General features: G+C 38.7%; 1 pseudogene; it reads right to left on the minus strand.

Annotated features, from left to right (window-relative positions):
* Nucleotides 1–1212: 1212 nt before the first annotated feature.
* Nucleotides 1213–1638, minus strand: LOC104667878 (annotated as a pseudogene).
* Between the last annotated feature and the right edge of the window lie 8999 nt (nucleotides 1639–10637).

Consider the following 10637-nt stretch of genomic DNA (forward strand, 5'->3'; position numbering starts at 1 on the left):
AAAAACAAAAAAACAATAAAGCAATGCTCCACAATAATAGGGTATGTCAAAGGGACACAGGAGCCCCCAGTGACCAAAGTTGGACAATCTGAGCTTAAAAAAAAAAAAAAAAAAAAAAAAAAAAGGCCGAGCGCAGTGGCTCACGCCTGTAATCCTAGCACTTTGGGAGGCCAAGGTGGGTGGATTACAAAGTCAGTAGATCGAGACCATCCTGCGTAACATGGTGAAACTCCGTCTCTACTAAAAAATACAGAAAAAGATTAGCCGGGCGTGGTAGCAGGCACCTGTAGTCCCAGCTACTCAGGAGGCTGAGGCAGGAGAATGGTGTGAACCCGGGAGGCAGAGCTTGCAGTGAGCTGAGATCGTGCCACTGCACTCCAGCCTGGGCAACAGAGCGAGACTCCGTCTCAAAAAAAAAAAAAAAAAAAAAAAAAAAAGAAATACCTGAGACTGGGTAATTTATAGAGAAAAGAGATTTGATTCACTCACGGTTCTGTAGGTTGTACTGGAAGCATAGTGGGTTCCACACCAGGGGAGGTCTCAGGAAACTTACAATGATGGTGGAAGGTGAAGGGGAAGCAGGCACATCTTACATGGCCAGAGCAGAAGGAAGAGGGAGAGGGGAAAGGTGTTACACACTTTTTAACAGATCTCGTGAGAATGAACTCTATCATGGGAACAGCACTAGGGGGATGGTGCCGGATCATTCATGGGAAACCACCCCCATGATCCAATCACCTCCCACCAGGCCCTACCCCCAATATTGGGGATTATAATTTTTTTTTTAGTGTAAAAATATGAACTTTTATTGTCCTGTCTTAGTTTTGGGGAAAAGGGGTTCTACTTTCCACACTTCATGAGCCAGCAGTGGGCTTGAGTTATAATGTGTAGATCCCTTTTGGTTATAGTCACAGAAGAAGCCATCAAGTTCTTGAGGCATCTCTTGTTGTTCTTTGACATCTCTTGGAAAGAAGCAAACTAGAAGACTGACCGATGATCTGAATTGCTTACAATGATAACATTTACAGTAGGAGCCTAGCTGGCGTGCTATTAATGCTGAAATAATCATGCCTGTACTGGTCAGTGAGTTCAGTATGCTGGTTGGAATACCAGTTCCAGACTTTTAGGTGACACACTTGAATTGAGTTCTCATTGTAGAGTCATGGCCTTGGCTCCATCAGCTGTGGTTATCTTCTTTGGTCTGAATACCTATCAGTCCTTACCAGCTGTAGCAGCCACTGCTTGGTCAAACTTTGCCATGAAGTCTGGCTCATGGAACTCCAGCTGCCTGACAAATTCATTGCATTCCTGCTCAGCCTAGCCTTGAGACCACTGATCCCAAAGACATAGGTGGCACTCAAAGATACAAGGCGGTCCATTTGCCCTGGACACACTGAGCTATACCAGACTATTTGGCAGTGGCTGTAATTTTCCTGGCACTGCCTTAGCTACCAGGTCCTGCAGGAAACATTCACACTGGGGACCTGACTAATTGGCAAACCAGTGAAGAATACACTTCATCTCCTGGGAAGTGATGTAAGACACTGGAGAAAGGGAAGAACTAGTTTTGTCTGGTACTGAGGGTAAAAGAGAAGGGAAAGATAGTGGCATTGAAAAGGAAGATGACTCCAGTGGCATCTTCCCCTTTTCTCTCAGAAGGCACCTGGAGATTGTCACAAGAGTCCTTAGACTCCAGCTACTGCTACAGCTTCCAGGGATTACAATTTGATATAAGATTTGGGTGGGGACACTGATCCAAACCATATCAGTCATGTGAATAGTATGTACCCTTAATGTGATGTGATGAAAATGTCACTTTGACTCTGTGATTTTCCTCCCCCAAGCCTTAGTCTAACTGTGGGGAAAAATTATATAAATCCAATTGAGGGACATTCTATAAAATGCCTAACTTGTACTCCTCAACACTGTCAAGGCCAAAAAAAAAAAAAAAAAAAAAAACCAAGGAAAGTCTTAGAAATCATTAAAGCCCAGAGGAACCTAAGGAGATATGGTAAGTAAATGTAATGTGGGATTCTGGATGAGATCCTGGAACAGAAGAAGGTAAAAACCAAAGAAATCTGAACAAAGTAGGGACTTCAGTTTAAAATAATGTATCAATATTGGTTCACTAATTCTAACAGATGTATCATATAAAATAATAGGGAACACTGGGTGTGGAGTATATGGCAACTCTCGGTATTATCACAATTTTTTCTACAAGCCTAAAACTATTTGAAAAGCTAAATTTTATTTTAAAACATTGAACACAGCTTCAGGGACCTAGGGCACCAGAGCATGAAGTCTAACATATGTATAATTTGAGTCTCAGAAACAGAAGAAAGAGAGAACTACGCAGAAAAACACTTGAAGAAATAATGGCTGAAATTTTCAAAATTTGGTGAAAGATATAAATTTACAGATTTAAAAATCTCAGTGTACTCTAATTAGTAAGAATATGAAGAAAACCATATCTATGCATAGTATAGTAAAACTGCTGAAAATGTATATATGTATTGGCAGGTGGCAATTTATAACTTTAATGTTTATATAGAAAATAAATACTAAAAATGATAAAAAGCAAGAAAATGAAAAGGAGGAAATAATCCAAGCACAAAAATTAATAAAATTGAGAAGAAATATACAATAAATATTGAAGAGACTATATAAAAAAACCTCTGGCAAGACTGACGAAGTAAAAAAGGGAAGACACAAATACGAAACATTATAAATATAAAAGAACAATAGCCACAGATGTAACACACAGTACCACAAATAACTTTATGCAAAGAAAATTGAGTGCTTAAATGCAATGGACAATTTCCTATTAAAGTGTTTATTATTATTGAATCAAGAATAGGAAACTTAAATAGTTTATTGCATTTGAAGAATGGGGATCAGTAGTTTAAAATATATTTAACTTCAAAACACCCATCCTACACAATTCTAGCTATGAGCTCTAACAGTCTGTCAGGTAACAAGCAATTTCAAACTTCCACAAACTCTTCCGGAAGCTAATAGATTAAGAAACACTCATCAATTCATTTTATGAAGCTACGAAGTCCTTGATGCAAAATAGACATGCACACCATGAGGAATGTAAGTTACACACCATTCTCATTCATTAATATAGATGCAGAAACAAAAATATTTGCAAACCATATGTGTATATATGTATAAATGTATATAATCATTAAATTGATTATATCTCAGGAATACAAAGATGGTTCACATTAAAGGACCATCTGGTCATCAGCACATGCAGAAATCATTTGAAAACATTTAACAGTCATTTGTATTTTTAAAAAATTGGGAAAGAAGAAACACAATATTCTTAACTCGATAAAGGGATTAAAAACATATAAAATTATACAGCAAACATTATATTTAATAGGAAAATGTTAGAAGCAATCGATTTAAATTCAGAAAAAGGCAAGGGATCCAACAGCACTGTTTCCATTCAGCATTGTGCTGAAGACTCTAGCCAACCCTTTAAGAAAGTTAAAAAAAAAAAAAAAAAAAAAAAAGGGTTTGGAAAGGATAAAATAAAATTTGCAGAGTATAGATTAAGACAACATAAGAGACTCTTCAAATATTATAGTATAAGTTTTGCAAGGTTTCTGGATATAAAGGTCAAAGTTTTAAAATCATTCACTTTCTGCGCACCAGTCACAGATACTAGAAAATGAAACTTTAAAGGTTTGTGATACTTTAAAGGACATAAGAAGCATAAGAATAAATCTAACCAAATATGAGCATAGCATTTGTGAAGAAATGTTTAAAATCCTTTATTGAGAAAAGTTAGAGCTAAATCTAAATAAATGGAGATATATACCATGTACATAGAGAAGAAGACTTAACATAATATTGTAAGTTCTCTATAAATTAATTCATAAATTTAATGTACTTCCAATTAAAAACTTTATAGTATTTTGTGGAGCTTGACACATTGATTCTAAAAATTTATAGTGAAAAGCAAAGAGCCATGATAATTAAGATGAGTTTAAAGAAGAGCAAGGTGGAGGGATTTGTTCTGGTAGGTATCCAGTCTTCTTATATGGCTACAGTAATTAAGATTGTATTTTCTGACAGGTATAAAGAAATTAGTGAACAAAATTGAGAACCCAGAAACAGATCAATGCTTACACGAAATCTTACTGTGTAACAGAGTTGACGGTGCAGAGCAGCAGGGAATGATAGGGTAATAATTTAATAAATGGTGCTAGGACAATTGGTAATGCAATGAAAAGAATCTGATCTCTCTCTTGCACCACAAACAAAAACTAAATTTTAGGGGGATTAAAAACCTAACACTAAAAAAGAAAAAATGGAAAGTGTTATGAGAAAATGTAGACTATTTTTTATGAACGCAGAATAAAGGACGGCTTCTTGTTTTTTTTAACTTAATCCCAAATGTGATAGTATAAAGGAGGGTTTCTTAAACAAGAAAAACAAAGCATCATCTATGAAAGAACTGATTGATTCAACTACATTAAAATTTAAAACTCTTATTCATCAAAAACACTAAAAAAGTAAAGGCAATGCATGTATGCCCATAAAAGAATTAGTATACAGAATATATAAAACACATCTATACAACATTTGTCAATATAACCCAATATGAAAAAAAAATTGTGAAGCATAGGAAGAGGCAATTTACAGAGGAGGCTATTAAATGGACAATAAATACATGAAAAGATGCTAAACTTTATTAGATATCAGAAAAGTGCAAAAACAAGACCACATAAGAGACCATTTTACCCTGTCAGCTTGGCAATAATTTAAAAGTCCAACAATATCAAGTGCCAGGTATTGTCTATTTGCCCCTCCAGATCCACTCTACCCTTCTCTGTCCAGAAAATGGAAAATGAGAGGACCATGAGTGTGTGTTGATTTCCCTGGTTCCCTCCCTGCTCTGCCTAGGGCTGCCTAGGGCTGATGTTGGCTGTGATGCTCTACTGAAAACTACAGCTCTTATTAAACATCCACTCCCACAGGTGTATGTCTCTTAAGTTCAAGTAACACTCCCAAGCCTACCAATTCAGGCCTGGGAGTGTCAGTGACTCCCCATTGTGGATACTTTCCCAACTCTTGTTAGTTCCTTTACCTCAGTTCACAACTCTGAAAAAAATCCCTTCATTAAACTCTCTTTAATTATCCCATTTGAGTGTGTCATCTTTCCTACCAAGACTGCTTAATATACTAAGTACTGGCAAGAAGGTGAAACAATAAGAACTCATATACTGTTATGAGAGTGTGAATTGGTGTAAGCACCTTAGAGAACAATTAGACAATATTTAGAAACTTGGAGATATGCATACTTCATGAACCATTATATAAGTCGAGAAAAATGATCTCTACATGTTAGGAAACATAAGAATTATCTTCATGGTAATGTAATAGGAAAAAGTTAGAGATAATCTAAACATCTATCAAGAGGAAAAGGATAAATACTAGAATGGCCACATAATGTAATGCTATTCCATACTGAATATTACTGAACCAGGGGTTATATTAATATGTATTGACATGGATGAATCTCACAAACATACTTTTATTTTTTATTATTTTTAAACTCTGCTGGACTTGACTCACATTTTTAAGGTAGTGAGCAAACAGCAAAAGAACGCACAAAGATTGGTACTATAAAGCTTTAAAACATGAAAAACAATACTAATTACTGCCCAGAAACACAACATATATAACAAATATGTGAAGAAATGGTTGGAAATGATAAATATTAAATCTAGAATAGTGGTTACCTCTAGGAGGGAACAAGGTGAAGTGATTCCAGGATATATAAAAAGATTTAGCTGCGTTGGCAATATTTAATTTCTTAAGGTGGAAGATGTATAAGTACATATGGAATTATTTTTAAACCTTCTTGTAGGTTTTGGATATTGCATATACATTTTAAATTTTAAAAAACTCAAAGTTTATTGATAAGATCGATTGTTCACATGAGATTGCAATGTAGTTAGGAAAAAAATGAGAGAAATACATTTAAAGCAAGTTTTAAAACCACACATATAATATGCTAGCATTAGTATATGGTTGAGTATGTATAAATTATCTCTGGAAAGATACACATGAAACTTAATAGTGGATCTTTTGGGCAAGGGGGCTCAGTGGATGGGGAAGCATTTTTAGATATGTTTTTACATCTTTTGAATTTTGTATCATAGGCATCTACTATCTATTCTTAAAAGATAAAATGGGCCGGCTGTGGTGGCTCATGCCTGTAATCTTAGCACTTTGGGAGGCCGAGGTGGGCAGATTGCCTGAGCTTAGGAGTTCGAGACCAGCCTGGGCAACATGGTGAAACCCAGTCTCTACTAAAATACAAAAAATTAGCCAGGCGTGGTGACATGCGCCTGTAGTCCCAGCTACTCAGGAAGCTGAGGCAGGAGAATTGCTTGAACCAGGGAGGCAGAGGTTGCAGGGACCCAAGATCACGCCACGCACTCCAGTCTGGGCAACAGAATGAGACTCCATCTCCAAAATAAATAAATAAATAAATAAAACGTTTGAAAATGGCCTATTGTTTTCTGTTGAGTTGGTGAGAAATCTCATCATCCAGCCACCCTACACCAGCTGACCAGCACTGGTGTTTAAAATAGGAGAGAGTATGATGTCCAGCAGTCGTGAGAGAGATTGCATGGCCCTCAAAATGGAAAACATTTACTCTCTGGCGTTTTAGAAAAAGGCTTGCCAACCCCTGATTTAGAAGGATGTGGATATGAGAGACAAGGGTAAGAAAAATATCAAGAAAGATGGTCAGGCTTTGAGTTTGAGTTATGAACTGAAATGGTTGGAAGATGCTCACTGAGCTAGAGCACACAGGAGGCAGACAATTGTAGTGGGAGGAGTGAGGAGGCAAGGAGGTAGTTCTAGAAGATTCTAAGTGTTTTGAGTTTGAGATGTCATGGGATGTCCAATTAATGATGTCATTAGGCATTTGGTATGTGGATCAGGAGTCATCGAGAGGGATCAGAGCTGGAGATTCAGAACTGGGAGTCATTGGCATAGAGATGGGGCATGAAGGAGATCACTGAGGCAGTGAGAAGAGATGATCCCAGGAAGGTCACAGCTCTTTAGATGCAGTGAGGGGAAGAATTGAAAAGGAGACTAAGGAGAGGTGGTCAGAGAATTAGGAAGAAAACCAAGAGAGTATGGAGTCACTGAACTTGGGGACAGAGTCTTTCTAGAAAAGAACAGGTCCACAGATTGAATGCTGCTGAGAAGGGCTGATGAGTGAATATGCCTGGTGATCTTGATGAGAATATTTCTGGTGAAATAGTGGGATTTTAGTGAGATTTTGGTGATCAGAGAATGAGAGAAAGGATATTCCAGGCTGAGGGGACTGAATCAGCATAAAAAGGGATCCAGCACAGAATAAACCATGTCTAGGGAATGGAGAAGAGAGAGTTGGAGAAATTCCAATTCCAGGAGGAATTCCAATTGCAGGAGGTTGGACTATATTCTGTAGACATTAGGGAACCAAGGCAGATGTTGAGCACAGGAGTGTAATTAAGAGAAGATAAACATTTCTTTAAAAGAAGACTGGCTGCATGGCTCCTGTCTGGGAATACTGAGATTTTGCCGGGTTTCTTTGAAGATTGCTGTTTCAAGAACTAGGACCCAGTGGCTCTATCAGTCCTGAAGATTGAGCAGGGAAAGAATTCATTTCATGTGATTACACAGAACCAAGCCATTTCCTGATATACCTACACTTGAGACTTGGGGAAATGGGATGTGGAGGATATGGGTACTAGTAATTCTGATGAGGATTTAATTAAGAACTCAATTTTCCCAGACTTCCAGTACTTGACTGCCTGATGTTTCTTTAATGGGAACTGTTGATATGTTCTAATTATGGTGGGTTATTTATGGGATCAGGTCTCATCTCTCTGCTCAATTATGTTTTGTTTGGGAGATTTGCATTCTTTTATGACTCTAGCTCTTAAGTGAGTCTATTGTCTTCCCCAAGGATGCACTTAGTCTGGGGACCTCTCATTTGTGGCTTTTCCTCTACCAGAAATCCCACCACCCTTTTCCCTTCTCTTCTGTTCATTGATAAACTCTGAAGTCATAGGGAAGGCAACTCCTTTCTCCCATATTCACAGCGCTATCTGTGGCTATACTCTTGCCTGGCCCTGGATTTGCCCTGAAGACTCAGCTTAAAGGCTTCCTTTACATTTTTGAGACATAATTCTTTAAAATTATCTGAGTATTAGATGTCTTTGAAATTCTGAGAGAAGTACAAATTCCAGGTGCTGAGAGTCAAGCACACATTTGCTTTGGGAGGCCAAGGCGGGCAGATCACGAGGTCAGGAGATCGAGACTATCCTGCCTAACACGGTGAAACCCTGTCTCTACGAAAAATACAAAAAAAAAAAAAAATTAGCTGGGTGTGGTGGTGGGCCCCTGTAGTCCCAGCTACTCGGGAGGCTGAGTCAGGAGAATGGCGTGAACCTGGGAGGCGGAGCTTGCCGTGAGCCGAGATCGTGCCACTGCACTCCAGCCTGGGCAACAAAGCAAGACTCTGTTTAAAACACACACACACACACACACACACATTTGATAGTCTGAATCAGAAATGACTTATAGAAGTTTCTTCATGGAAGAAAAGCTTCTGGTTCACTACTTTGGAGATATTCTTATAAATTACACTGGGTCCTAGAAAATGTGTGCTCCCATGGACACAAATTGAGGAACAACAGACACTGGGACCTACTTGAGGGTGAAGGGTGGGAGGAGGGAGAGGATCAGAAAAAATAACCATTGGGTACTAGGCTTAGTACCTAGGTAACAAAATAATCTGTGCAACAACCCCCATGATGACACAAGTTTACCTAGAGTTTACCAACAAAGCTGCACATATATCCCGAATCTAAAATAAAAGCTAAAAAAAAGAAAATGTGTGTTCCTTCTAGACCTGGAGTAACTTGAAAGCAAGGATCATTCTATTTATGTGTGTGTTGGGAAAAAATAATTTTAATAGCAGAGAAGGAACTGTATTTTGAAAACTGCTTGGGAAAGCCTCTTAGAGGAGGAAGTTGAGTCCATAAGAACATTAGCTGGAAGGAGACCTTAAAACAAGCTAAAAATTCTTCATAAGGAACAAACAAGAGGTTTGAGTTGGCAGAGAACAGAGAAGGGGAAGAAAAGAAGAGAGTAAAGAGAGAAAAGAAGAAGAAAGATGGAAACCCGGCATCATGGCAAGAGGCTGTGATGTGGTTTGGCTGTGTCCCCACCCAAACCTCATCTTGAATTGTAGCTCCCACAATTCCTATGTGTTGTGGGAGGGACCTAATGGGAGATAACTGAATCATGGGCATGGTTTCCCCTACACTGTTCTCATGGTGGTGAATAAGTCTCATGAGATCTGATGTTTTTATAAGGGGTTTCCTCTTTTGCTTGATTCTCATTCTCTCTTGCCTGCCGCCATGTGAGACATGCCTTTCACCTTCTGCCATGATTGAGGCCTCCCCAGCTACGTGGAAATGTGAGTCCATTAAACCTCTTTTTCTTTATAAATTACCCAGTCTCAGGTATGCCTTTATCAGCAGCATGAAAATGGAGTGATACAGGCTGGAAACTATGGAAGAGAGTGACCCATGAAAAATTTCAAGTGGCCAAAAGACTTCAAGTGACCAGGGATGTCAGTTTTCAGTGTGAAGTTACTGTGATGTTGTAGTGTAAATGCCCTCCTTCATACCTAAACCGCAAGTCATAGTCTTCTATGTACATAAATGACCTGTGTGGGTGATCTGGGGGACATCGAGAATATGGAGCTGGTTGCCACTTAAGATTTAGTTGGAAGAGGCAGAAATACAGAACCAGAGTAGGAAGCATCTAAAAACCTTTTGGAGATATTGGGAGGGGCACTGGGTTTTACTCTGAGTATCAGTCAGAATAGGAGAATTTGTGCTGCGGTAATAAAGGAACCTCCCCAGCACCAATCTGAGTGAGCCACAACCACAAATGTTTATTTTTCACTATGTTGTCATCAACCTGTCTTCACGTTGGGATTCAGGCTGATGGAGCAGCTCTTATCCGGGATATTGCTGATCAAAAAGGCAGAGGGGAAAAAGAAGGTGATGAACCACACATTGATTTTTAAAGTTTCCTTTCAGCAGTCTCACTTCTAATCATGCTTAATTGGTTAAAGAAAGACACCTGGTCATGCCTCAGTTCAACAGGGTGGAATGTGCTCAATGTCACAGGAGAGGTGCCAACCATGGTGAACAGACAACACACCCTACCACAGATTCTATCTTGGCTGTGGTTTGAACTAAAGTTTCCTTAAACCTTAAAGGATAAGGTAGTAACTTAATACATAGTAAAGAAGTAAATAAGTACATAGCATGTGGGGTTTTTGTTTGTTTGCTTTCTTCCTGACCATCTACACTGTTTCAATTTATTGGAGACATGCTCAACCCTGTTCTATCCTTGTTTGTGGGGCCTAGAAACTGGTTTCCAGGAATGGTGTCTGGAAGTCAGATCTTTGGCTCAAATTGACTATGTAAGGATAGAAAGAGAAACCAGGATGCTTCTTTTCTTTGCAGACCTCCTGGCCTGGTCCATGACCATAGCTCAGTCCTTAGGACACTGTGATCTGGACCAGCCCTAGGACA

This window comes from Rhinopithecus roxellana, chromosome 16, assembly GCF_007565055.1.
Source record: "Rhinopithecus roxellana isolate Shanxi Qingling chromosome 16, ASM756505v1, whole genome shotgun sequence".
Lineage (NCBI taxonomy): Eukaryota > Metazoa > Chordata > Mammalia > Primates > Cercopithecidae > Rhinopithecus > Rhinopithecus roxellana.